At 34.3% G+C, this 13,663-nt stretch overlaps 1 protein-coding gene across 2 annotated transcripts in view; it reads right to left on the bottom strand.

The window, feature by feature from the left end:
* XPR1 (xenotropic and polytropic retrovirus receptor 1) overlaps window positions 1-13,663 on the bottom strand; it is a 198,181-nt gene that overhangs the window by 49,652 nt on the left and 134,866 nt on the right. The gene's annotated exons all lie outside the window — the stretch shown is intronic.

The following is a 13,663-nucleotide window of genomic DNA, read 5'->3' as shown; positions in this document are numbered from 1 at the left end:
ATGTAATCCTGGTAAACAGGAACAGATGCATCTGTCTGAACCTATTTTCCTGCTAGTAGCCCCCTAGCAACAAAATAAATGTCATGGTCTTGGAAAGTTGAAGGATATTCATTGAGCTTTTCAAATGCAAATTCCATCTGCCTTTGCCCAATGAGAGTGACCTCAGAAAACAAGATCTCTTTCAAGATTTTTCTGACGAACAACTGGCCAGTTTCTCTAAAGGACTAAAGAATGAATATAGACTTATTCTGCATCTTAAAGTCTTCCTGACACTTCAGTAGGATTCCTGCCTTCAACATGTTGAGCCAGAACTCATCATTTCCTCCCAATAATCTTGCAATTGCTAAAATTACTGGTCTTTCTCAATCCTCATCCTTCTTGACCTACCTGCAATATATGAAACAGTTGATCAATATTTTTCCTAAATGTTTTCTCTTCTCTAGGTTTTTTTGACCATGCTCTCTTCTAGTTTTTCTATTTGTATAGACTCCTTTCATCTTCATTCAGGTCACATTCACTAATGGTGGGTATCCTTAAGGCTCACTCTTACAACCTCTTCTCTTCTATATTATCTCCCTTGGTAATCTCATTAGCTCCCATGGATTGATTTCTCATCTCTATGCAGATGACTTCGAGTCCTAGCAAACTCTAGTTATCTCTCTAGTTACAGTTCTGTATCAACAACTTCCTATTGGTTATCTCAAACTCAGAATGTCCAAAAAAATGAACATATTATCTCTCCTCCTCTACCCCTGAAATATCCACTCTCCTCAACTTTCCTGTTACTCTTGGGGACATCACCAAATTCTAGTTACTCAGGCTTTCAACTTCAGCATCATTCTATCTCCACACTTAACTCCCCTATTCAATCTGCTGCCAAGACTTCTCATATAAGCCCTTTGCTCTCCCCTTGCCCTGCCAATGTCTTGTTGCAGACCTTTATTACCTCCCAGCTGTACTTGTGGTTTGTGTCTCTACCTCAAGTCACTTCCCACTCTAAACCATCCTCCACTGAGCTATGAAATGACTTTATTAAAGTGAAGATTTCATGTCACCTCTTACGATTCTTTTTGTTTTAAATTAAACTTCATTTTTTGTTCGAATCAGAAAAAATTTGGTATTTCTTCCTCCTCTCCTATCTCTCAAATTGAGAAGGGAAGAAAAAAAACCCCTTGTTACTAACATGTATAATCAGGCATTTTTTTCCACTGACCATATCCAAAAGAATTATTGGTGTGTGTATGTATATGTATGTGTGAGAATGTATGTATGTGTCTTTCTGCACTCTTGAGTCTTTCACCTTTCCATCAGGAAGTAGATATAGCATGTTTCATCATTAGTCTTCTAGAATTAGGGTTAGTCATTATGACTAAATTTTTCAAAGTTGTTTGTCTTTACATTGTTGTTATCGTATTCCTCCTCAGCATTTCTTATAGTGCAATAATGTCCTATCACATTTATATTCCATAACTTGTTCAGCCATTCACCAATTGATGGGCACCTCTCAGAATACTATTCTTTGTCCTCCAAAAAGCCCTATTTTTATATAAACTTACTTTATTTTGCTCAAAACTATTTTTAACCTATCCTCCAATTTCTCCTTTCTCTCCTATTTACCTGTTGAGGGAAATATATTTCTGTAGCAATTGTTGGTTATATGTATTCTTCCTTTTATTGACTAGATCAAATGAAAATGAGGTTCAAGCATTAGCTGTGCTTCTCCCTCCATGGTTTGGTAAGATTTACCTTCATTTCCCTCTTCTTCTAGTTTTATTCCTCCTCTTCTCATTCCATTCTTCTTTTAAAATCTTCAGTTCATAAAATAATGAATTCCAACCTAATTATACTTCCTCTATGACCCTGATGACAGCATTTGTAGTTGATACATATATCATCTATATTTAAAGATGTTTATTCTTTTTACATTATGATTGTTCATTTATATTTATCTTTTTACGTTTCTCTTCACTCCTGTGATTGAATATATGTAATGTTGAATTCTATACAGTGTTGATCTTTTCATCAAAAATACTGAGAAGTCCTCCACAGAACAATTTCTACCCCAGTAGGATTATATTCACAAGATCCTTTAGAGTGACAGCTAATAAGTGTGAGTGATCCTGACTATGACTCTTCGGTACTTGAATTCTTTCTTTTGGGCTACTTGGAATATTTTTTTCCTTGGATTTGGAAGCTCTGAATTTTGGTTATGATGTTTTCAGGCGTTTTCATTTAGGATTTTTTTTCAGGAGGTAATTAGTGGATTCCTCCTATTTTCACTTTGCCATCTTGTTCTGAGAGATCTGTGTAGTTTGAGGATTTTTAAAAATAGAACATCTATGTTCTTTGTTTTTGGTAATAATGTTCAGATAGTCCAATGATTTAAAATTTTTTTCTCTCCATGATCAGTATTGCTTTTGCTATGAGATATCTTATATTTTTTTATTTTTCAGGCTTTTTTTTTTAAACTTGTTTTTGATATATTGTGTTATCTCAAAGCACCATTGGCTTCCTTTTGGTACATTCTAATTTGGGGGGGAGTTGCTGTTTGTGCAAAATTTTACATCTCTTATACTAAGTTAATTTCCATTCCAATTCTTTCTTCTACAACTCTAGTGCTCACATTTCACTTACAGAATTTTAAAATACTTTTAAAAACTTTTTTTAAAATCTTTTTTCACAACATGACTAATGAGGAAATGTTTAATATGATAAAACAAAATTACTTGTTTTCCCTCTTCCAAGAATTCTAGTTCAATTTGTGCCCAAAGCTATTGTTTCTTTAAGGTTTTCTTTTGGATGCTTTAAAGTTATTCTTTTCTTCTGGGTTTTTTCCTTGAGCATCCCTGTAACAACAATAGCTTTATATGGTGAGATTGAATTTTGTTGTTGCTGTTGTTTGCTTATTCTTTTAGATTACTTCCTGATCATTGATTTGATGTTAAGGTTCTCTATACTTCTGGAGCAAAAGTTTCAGCTGGTTTTGTTTCGGCTTTCATGGGGTATTGAGTTTTGTGGTATTCTAGGACTTTAGGAACAGCTCAGTCTGGGGACCTGAAAGTTTTCAGTGCTTCTAAAGTGGCCTGAGGCAGAGCAAAGTCTAATCCCCTTCCCCCTTCCTCTGATTTCTGCAAGTTCTTGACCTGAATTTGGGTCTGACCAACAATAGAGTATTGCTGAACTCAGCCTAAAATATCAGCCAGTTGAGAAGTTCTGTAGTTTATGCCCAGGTTATTCCTCCATAGAAATCTGAAAGCTAGAAATGAGACCCGCACTGGGCAATAGAACTGTCAACTGAAACCTATTTTTGCAACTGGCACAAAGTAGGGTTCTTCTATGAACCTTTTCATGGGACCTATTTTTATACTGTTTCACAGCTTTTCCTTGCACTCTAAATGTTCCCTTTCCCCTGTCCCAGCTACCTCTTTTACACATTCTGTTTTCTCTGCCATAGTCATTCCAACAAGACTCAAATGATTTCTATGAAATAAAATCTGCCTGTTTTTAAGAAAGAAGATTCAGCATTTGGTGATGAGCATTTCCAAAGTTAGGCAGATTAGTCTTTGGGAAACATACATATAGTTTGTTGTTAGTCTTACATTCAAAGCACCTTCAGTTTGAAGAACCAGTTAGATCCTGGATTTCACTAGCATTGTCTTTAAAAGCCTGAGATCACAGCATGATCATTGTGGAAAAATATTTAAAGGAGTTGTTCATATTTGACATATATTGGATTGCTTGCCATCTGAGGTTAGAGGTAGGGAAAAGAGAAAGAGAAAAAAAATTTGGAGCACAGGACTTTGTAAGTGTGGATGTTGAGAATCATCTTTGCACTTGTTTTGAAAATAAAAAGCTTTAAGAAAAAAAAAAGGAACTTGAGATCATTTTCACACATTTTTCTATAGCACAAAATCCACAAAACAGTTAATATTGGCTTTGATAATTAAAAATGTCATCCAAATGATCTCTGAATTATTCTGTCAGAAGAAAACAATTTATGTTTTCTAGCTACAATATGCAACAAACTACATAATGATTAGTTTACTCCTTGGAAGCTTCCTGTACCTGGATTCACAGGTCCAGGTTAAAAAAAAAGGTTGTGAAATAACTCCCATTAAATCCTCCACTTGTCTGTTAATCAATCAATAAACATTTACTAAGTCCTTTCGATGTACAGGACCCCGTGGGCTCTGAAGACAAAAGTGAAACTATCCTATCATCAGGGAAACTAATTTTCACAAAGTACCTGTTCCTTCTCTAGCTTCTTAGGTGAATATTCACTCAGGTCATACCACTAACTGTGGGGACCACTGAGGCTCCTTCCTGGACCCTCTTTTGATCTTCCTCTGTACCATTTCACTTGATGGTCTTACTCAGCTCTAAGGGTTTCAATTAACATAAATTAACATTAACAAGTGGTTCCATCTCTAATCTAACAACTCTGAATGCCAGCTAGATGCCTGGTCCTAGAGTCAGGAAGACTTGAGTTCAAATCCAGACTCATACATTTACTAGCTGCGTGACCCTGGGCAAGACATTTAACTACTGCCTGCCTCGGTTTCCTCAACTGTAAAATGGGGATCACAACAGCACTTACTTCACAGGATATTTGTTGTGAGGATTGAGATCTTGATGTCTGGACTCTAGTAGATGCTTAACAAATGCTTATTCTCTTCTCTTTCTCTCAAACTGGACGTCTCTTACAACCACAATAAGCTCCACATTTCCAAAACTGAACTCATTCTCTTTCCCCTTTTCCTAGGTCCCCTATTACTATTAAGAGTCCCTCCCCCATTCTTCTATTCACCTAGGCTTGCAGTGCAGGTGCCAACCTCTCCTTGTCCCTCTCACTAAGAGGTAGTTGGTGGATCGAGTTCTGGGCCTTGAGTCAGCGAGACCGGAGGTCAACTCTGGTCTCAGACATTTAGTAGCTTCATGACTCTAGCAATGTAATCTGTGTACCTTGGTTTCCCTGTAAAACAATGATAATACTATCACCTATTGAGCAGGTGGCAACAATAGTTGCTTTAAGGATCAAATGAGCTACCTGTTAATAAAAAAAAAGTACTGAGTGCAGTGCCTGACATGATACAGCACATCCTTCTCCCAATTCCACCCCTGTAGTGTCTCTTGCATTTGCTCCCTGCTCTCCTCTAACATTGGCAGTACCTTGGTATATCCTAAATAAATACAAGGCAATTTTGAGAGAGGAAACACACTAACTGCTGGATGATAAGGAAAGGCTTCATGTAGAAGGAAGGATTTGATTTAAATCCTGGAAGAGGTAAAGAAAGACTATTTGAGGCCCCATTTTACAGCTAGTATAAGGGCACTGAGATAGGGGATGGAATAAACAAGATAAGGAACGGTAAGAAGGATCATTTGGCTGCACTATACAGTGTTATAAGAAGAAAAGAGGGAGGGAGAAAGGGGAGGAGAGAGAGAGAGAGATTATAGCTTGTCTTCTACTCTGCCATATGGCTCAATATAAAATAGAGTGTAGAAAACAGAAAAATATATACTAGGCAGGAAAATAAGTTTCACTGGGTTTGTGCCATTCCATTGTGCTACGCGTACCTTCTCAGGTCACCCTACAGCTTGTCCACAGGATTTGCTTTGCTCCCACTTGGGCACCTTCCATGTTCCTCTTATCTCTTTTCCAGTCTTGGAGAACTGCTTGATGCCCTGGGACAAGACTGCCCGATTCTGAATCTTCAGGATAATGATAATCAATCTGAACTCATTCCTCAAGATGAACATCCTTTTCCCGGGTCAAAATCACCCCACTGCTGTGATTCTGAAAGTTCCACTGCCAGCTCTCTTATTTCCATCCTCATTTGACAAAGATACATCTATGCTCAGGAAAATCAAGTTGGCAGCCAAAATGAAGGCTATTACAGTAGCCCAAGAATGAAGTAATGAGGTCTGCTATGTAGTTGAGTAGTAAGAAAGGGTTGTGGAGGTAAAAGCAGCAAGAATTGGCAACTGATGAATAAATGGAGAGATCAGAAAGAGGGTAGTACCCCTCTGGAAGGGGGATATATTTGTGGAAAAGAGAATAAGTTCTATTTTGCATAAGTTAATTCTGAATTAGTTATGCAGGAATGAAATAAAGGAAAAAGTCAGGAACTGGACTTAGAAAATGGTTTGTGAATCATCTGCATTGAGCTAATTCCACACATGCAGTCTTGTTTCTCCAAGGTGGTAGTGATTTTGTAATTTTTTTGTAATTTGTAACTTTGTAATTTTTTATAATTTGTAACTTTGTAATTCTCTGATGTACTTCTTATGTAATGTTGTATAACATAGATATCTAAGTTTGTACCTTATTTTTCTGCTAGACTGTGTTTGAGAAAAGACATTCTCATCTAAACTCTGCACATTCAATAATACGCACAATGCTTTCACAGTGCAAATAATACATATTAAATGAATTGATGTAATCAAGTAAATAAGCTATCATCACAACAACAAAAAATAGTTTGTTACTAGGAATCTCTGCAGAAGAAAATTAAAACATCCAGTTTTTATAGCATGTTGTTATTTCAGATAATCAACATGGAAATAAACTTAATACTGAAACTTAATAGATGAGAGGAAGAACTTCACGGTTATAAGAATTACCAGGAATATGATGGGGTATTAAAGAAATATAAAAACCCTTTTCCTAAAAAAGTTTTAAAAACAGGATAACTGTTTTTGTGTAGGATTTTTTTGTGTGTAGTGTAGGACAACTACACAATCAGATTTATTTCAATAATATTGTCTGGGGTTAGAGAAGGGGACAATTCTCTCTCAGGGTTCATTCATTTAAACAAGCATTTATTAAATGACTACCATGTCATTGAGCACTGTGAGATTTAGAATATAGGAAAACAAAAGTCATTTCTCCTGCTTTCAAGGAGTTTACATTTCAATGGCAGGGATAGGTAAAGAGGTATAATATACAGAAAAATAATTATGATCCAAGAAAAAATCAGATAGGAAAAAAGATGAAAAGAGATAGTGTTCCAGGAAAATCAGAGCAGCAAAGATCACTTTCAACTTGCAAACATAACTCAGTTTATTATGCCATGTATTCTTTACCACTATAAATAAAATAAGGAAAAAAAATTAAGGGTGGTGGAACCATTACTTAAGGAAAATAAATTTTATATGGATATGACTAATGCAATTAACATTTTATATTCAATTCAATGTTCCAACATATCAGCTCCTTTCACCTTTTCTTTAATGACAACATACTTTAAAAAAAGAGAGGGGCTGTTAGTTGGTACAGTGGATAGAACACCAGCCCTGAAGTCAGGAGGCCCTGACTTCAAATCTGGTCTCAGATATTTAACACTTCCTAGCTGTGTGGCCTTGGGCAAGTCACTTAACCCCAAATGCCTCAGTAAAAAAAAAAAAAAAAAAAGAGAGAGAGAGAGAGAGAGAGAAAGAGAAAGGAAAAAGGGGGGGGGGGAGAAGGAAAGGGGAGGAGAAGGGGGAGAAAGAGGGAGGGAGAAAGGGGAGGAGAGAGAAAGAGAGATTATAGCTTGTCTTCTACTCTCCCATATGGCTCAATATAAAATAAATACATATTAGTAAATACTTCTTCCTAAAATAATACATTTCTATGCAGATAAAATTTATGTTTCCTATTTTCTTTACTGTTATATACATTAGATATTTCCATTTTGTCTCCCTGATAGGTGATACTGTCAAACAAGAGTATTTTACTAAAAAATTAACAAGGACTGGTTAAGTTACTGTAGTTACTAAGGGATACTTTATTCTCTAGTATGTCAAGACATAAAAAAAAAAAAAATTTTTATCATGGGATTGGAGGTGCTTTGGCATGATGAGAGGGAACTTTTTTTCTTCTATCAAATATCATTGATTCAGAGAAAAATAAAACAATCACCAGACATACAAATAAAAGTAAAACACAGTCATTCAAAAAAACAATTTTTTAAATTTTAAGCAATTTTATATGGATATGTTTAATGCAAATAACAAGTGAATTTACTTATTAAATTGTTTTTATATTCAATTCAATGTTCCAACAGATTCACAATTTAAGTGGATCTGATATTTAAGAATGAGAGAATAAACTTAAGGATGCAAATGGTGATGTAATGGCTAAGAATACTAGATCTATAGTTAGAAAGATATGAATTCAAATCCAGTCCCTGATACTTACTAGTTGTAAGTAGACAAGTCACTTAACATTTGCCAGAGCCAATTTCCTCATAATAGTACTTACCTTCCAGCATGGTAAAGGTGAAATGAGACTATTCATAAAGCAATTTGGAATCTTATAAAAATACTAATACTATAAACATTATAATCATTATCATGTCTTTGTACTCAAACTAAGAAATACAACAATTATGCTTCAAATAATATCAGACAATCAAGGAAGCATAGGAAAGAGAGGAGCAAAGGGAAATAAACGAGTGTGAGAGAGGAAAGGAAAGGCCACCTTTATTTCTGAAAGCCAAAATTCTATGTCTTAGGGATTTTGCTTGAATTAGTCATCTAAATTAAAAATTGATCAATCAAAATATTAAAAAAAAAAAAACTTTTTAAAAAATTTAAGTTACCATTTTAAAAGTGCATATGATATACCGGTATTGTGGTAAATGCTGGGAATACAAAGAAAATAGTGAAGTCACTTCTTTCTTCAGGAAGCTTCCATTCTAATGAACTGACAAGGCCCATAGGAGGACTTCTTTAAGAAAGCTCTAACACCAAGAAGTTTTTAAAATGTGGAGAGAGAATCATTGTACTGACTGCATCAAGACACTGAATATTAAAAGATCTCCTCAATAGTTACTTGAAAGTGATTGGTTTTGCACCTAAATAGGGGGAAAAAACCAGATAAGTAAATAATGTATATTGTCCAGATCATGACATAAAAGTAGTTGGGTTGACAAATGGAGTTATTAGTCTGTCAGAATTTATATTTTGGATTGAACTCAACTGATAATGAGCTGAACTTGGGACTGAACATGAGAAAGCAAAATGCATTGCATTATGAAAACTGTTTTTTTTTTTTTCTTCAATGAGTCCAAGTTCCTTTTGGACAGAAAATCTCATCTTTAGTATCAATATTCCAATGATACTATGTGTTTGCAAATCATGGGATATTAGTTTCTAAAGAATGAAAAGTACAATTACCTGAAGGGCAACAGATATATAGTAGTTGTAAGTAGGTATAAAAGATATCAAGGAAATGAATGAATGAGTAGGGGATAACAAAGTGATAGTCTGATCAACACTGGCACTCATTCCTTGTTAAAATTTCTAGAGGAATACTACCCATATTTGAAAGAAATCTTCTAATTGGGAAGGCATGAACAGCAATTGGATACAATAAAGCAGCACAAATGGACTGTGATCATACTACACACAATCACAGATTTAGAAAAGGCAGAGATTTTAGAAACCATCTAAACTAAACCTCTTATTTTAGAGATGAGGAAAATGACATAATTATTTCTGATTACTTTTCTTATTCAAGAAAATATTCATCATCTGATTAAAAAAACAGCTGGGAAAAATGGAAAGCACTCTGGCAGAAATCAGTTTTAGACCAAGACCTTACACCATATTCCACAATTCATTATAAATGGATGTGTGAACTTTAAAATATTAAAGATCATACTATTAAGAAAATTAGAAAAGATTATATACTTCTTATAGCTACAAGTAAGAGATGTATTTGTAACCAAGCAAGGGACACAGAGGCAATTACAAAAGACAAAAAGGCAAAAGTAAAAGATTCTGCAAAGGCAAAAACAATGTTCCTAAGAAAGGAAACAGTCAAATGGGATAAAAAATCCTTTCATAATATTTCTCTGATAAAAGCTGGTATCCAACGTATATAAACAATTAACAAATACATGAGTATGTATGTGAAACAGCCACTGACCAATAGATAAGTGATCAAGGGATATGAATAAAGAATTTTCCAAAAAATTATGAATAAAGAATTTTCAAAAAAATTACCAAGTATTAATAAGCACAAAAAGAATGCTTCAAATAATTAATGTTAAATAAAATGAAAATTAAAAACAACACTGACATTCTACTTCAATACTTTGCAAATTGGCCCAAGACTGACAACAATCAATATTGGAGGAACTCTGGGAAGACAGCTACACTGTTGCACTGTTGACATGAACTGGTAAAATCATTTTGAAAAACAATTTGGAATTATATAAATAAATTGACTAAAATGTCCGTATCTTTTAATCCACAAGAATTCCATTATTGAGCTAATACCCCCCAAAAAGAAGCTATTGGTAATACAGTCCTCATATGCATCAAAGCAATTACTCCTGTACTTTTTTGACAATAAAAAGTTGGAAAGTGGATTCTCATCAATTTGAGAATACTAAGTAAATTCTAGTACATGAATGTTTTTAGCATATTACTGTGGAGTGTGATGAATACAGAGAAACATGGAAAAAATTTACATAGACTAATGCAGAGGGAAGTAAGTAAAGGAAAGAAAACAATATACTGCCACAATGCAAATACAAAAGAATCCCTCCTCCCCACACAAGTGAATGTTGCAAAATTACAGAGAACAAACACGGCTTAAAAAGAGAAATGAGAGGATGCATCATGAAGTGGTAGGTTGTAAGGCCCACTTTTGGTCTTTTTCAATGTAGTGATCAGTTATGCTTGATTTTTGACCTTTTTATTGTCTTAAATTATTATTTGTTATAGGAGAAAGTTCTCTGGGAGGGGGAGAGGATACTAGGGGAAAACTATGGTGGTATAAAAAACAAGACATCAATAGATCTATAGATCTTCATTTTCCTTATGAAATCTATTATTAACAAATAACTTGATAATTATAACTTTTACTCATTACAACAACTCTAACTATAATATAAAATTTAAAGTAGGAAATAAGTAAAACTATAAAAATGTCATAAAGAAACCATTTAAAAATTCTCTATAATTGTTTCCCAGACAAACTCCTCCATATGTTGTAGTCATAATCAATTTATAACTCCACTTATTTTAGGTAACACAAAAAAAATCACCCCTTTCTCTTTTCTATGCCTCACTACATGATGTATAAACATATTCTGTCCTTTATGTACATGAGCATCTTAAAAAAAAAAAAAAAAAAAACAACTACATGGAAATGTTAAACATCAGCTGTTCATAGTAAACTCAGTTTTAAAACAACGATAACTTAAGAAAAGACACCCAAAATGTTATCTGGCTGGGAGAATCTGTAGTTATTTTTAAAGATAAGGACAGGAATTAGACCTCTGATTTCATCTAAAAGGAATTCCAGGGTGTATAAAGTCCCTCTATCAAAGTGGGTTAGTCCCTTTTCTCCAGTTTATAGCCTTAATTAAGACTTGCCTAGAACCCTGAGAGGTTAAAAGACTTTCTCAGGGTCACTTGGCCAGAATGAGTCAAAACAAAGCCATGAGTCCTATTTTAAAAATTTACATCATTTATAATTAGAAAAAGTAATGAAATAAAAATTTTCAATTAGAAATGAATTTTTTAAAATCACCTAAAATTTGAAAAAAATCTGTATCATTTTCCTGAAAATAATTTTATTGGGGTAAAAATCATGTAAAGGTCAAAGACTCAAACTTTTAATAATTAGTTCATTACAAAATTAATGACCTACTTGAATTTTCTGAAGTTGTGACTTTTTTATAACAAGAAATGTAATTGAATATGAATTTTTTTAACCATAAAATCAAAGTAAAATTAGCATTTCTAACTCATTCACAAATAGTAAGTCTGAAAGTTTGGCACATTATATAAAGTATGGAAGTAGGGTAACAGACTGGCTACTTACTGATCCAGAAAAATGACACATTCAAATAATTGAGAATTCCACTACAATGCTCTCAAGGAAATTTTGAACAGTTAAGAGACTAGCAAAAAATACCCTAATATAAAATATTTTCCCTAAATATTGCCTTTAAAACATTAAAGAATAAAATTGCATTCTTGAATTAGTAATAGGAATCTAAAAAAGAAACCTTAAGCAAAATGAAAAATAATTGTGAAGATTTGATTTCTTCTATACAGTCAGAGAGCACCAAACAGTGAAATATACAAAAGAATTATTAAATAATTTGAAAAGGAGGTTAGAATCTATCAGAAAAAAAAAACCCAGAAAATTCTAACAAAATGTCATTTTCCTTGACTGGTTAGAAATTAGAGCACTGTAGCTTATTCAATTAGTTGATCTCCAAATAGGCTCTCCCTAATTCTTTCTTAGATGACAGCCAAGAAACATTAAGGACTAAACAATGGCCACTTCATAACAGTCAACTCTTTATCCAAGAAAAAAAATCTCAAGACCCCCAAATCTTTTGTAGTCTGCCTCCAATTCATCTTTGCATTGAAATGTCAATACTTAAAACATGGACACCAGCTGACAAGCTACAGAGGGTTTGTTGTTTTTTTTCTGGCGTATTAAATCAATAAAGGAAAATCAAGAATGCTCAAATTTTTATACTGTTCCTTTTTTAAACACAAAAGGTGAAGACTGCTTATTAATGTAATACACTTAAATAAATCTTCTAGGAAGGAGCTGCCTACCCTTTTTTTATATATATGATGTAGAGGCATAGAATTCTTCATTGTTATAAAATCAGAGTGAGTGGCATAACACAACAAGAAAAATAATCTTTGAAACAATCATGAAAATGCCCCACCAATGTTGTTACCATGGTGAAAGAAGACAGACCAAAAGAATAAAGCTTTAAAAAGTAAGCTTCCTTCAACACCTGCTACAGTTCATGGTCTCTCTGACTGTGAAACTTCCAAAAGGGATAGACAGGGATAGATCTAAGACTGTTCATTTGACCAACACTATTTTACCTCCTATATCAACTTAATAGGAATTAAATGTATAACTTGCTATCACTTTGCCAAAGAGAATACCATTTTGCAGCACTATCTTTTCTAGGAAGTCTTAAACATTCCTCTTGATGTCAAATAGAGAGAGCCTCAAAGGAGAGTTTATCCTGATCTTGGTGGTTCCTCTTTGGTGGAGGGAGATTAATGAGGACTTTAAATACCAGTGGGAGAGACTGAGAAAAGAGATCACTAAGTGTGCTTATTCAACAAAGTAGGCCATCAGAAATACCACCAAGAAAGCTTCTTTTTTAGAATTTCCCATCAAATCCAGGCTGGACGCCTAATCCCACCACTGATACACAGGTGAGAGCAAATTTTCTGTTTCCAACCTTCCATTGCCCTCCTAGTAACCCAGCAGTTTCCCTCTCCAGTAGACCACCACACCAATGCCAGACTTAGGGCAAACATGCAATATAGAGTCACTTCATTGCACAGTGCGCCAAGGCTCATAAGATCTATTTCCATAACTAACCCAATGGCAGAGATTGTAGGTGTGTAGGTGTCCAGTCCTAGAGTCAGAAGGACCCGAGTTCAAATTCGCACCTCATTATGCACTTATTCATTCATTCATTCATTCATCTATTTGTGAGGCACTTGGGATCACATAGCTAAGTAAGTGGTAAGTATCTGAGACCGAATTTGAACTCAGATCCTCCTGATTTCAGGGCTGACACTCTATCCACTATGCCATCTAGCTGCCCCTTATGATAACCTTTTAACAGATCTTCTGGCTTTGTTTTCTTTTCCTTTCAAAAAATCCTTTATT

The sequence above is a fragment of the Sarcophilus harrisii genome, chromosome 4, assembly GCF_902635505.1.
Source record: "Sarcophilus harrisii chromosome 4, mSarHar1.11, whole genome shotgun sequence".
NCBI classification, from domain to species: Eukaryota; Metazoa; Chordata; class Mammalia; order Dasyuromorphia; family Dasyuridae; genus Sarcophilus; species Sarcophilus harrisii.
Note: the sequence above shows the minus strand (reverse complement) of the source record. Positions and strands in the feature narration are given on the sequence as shown.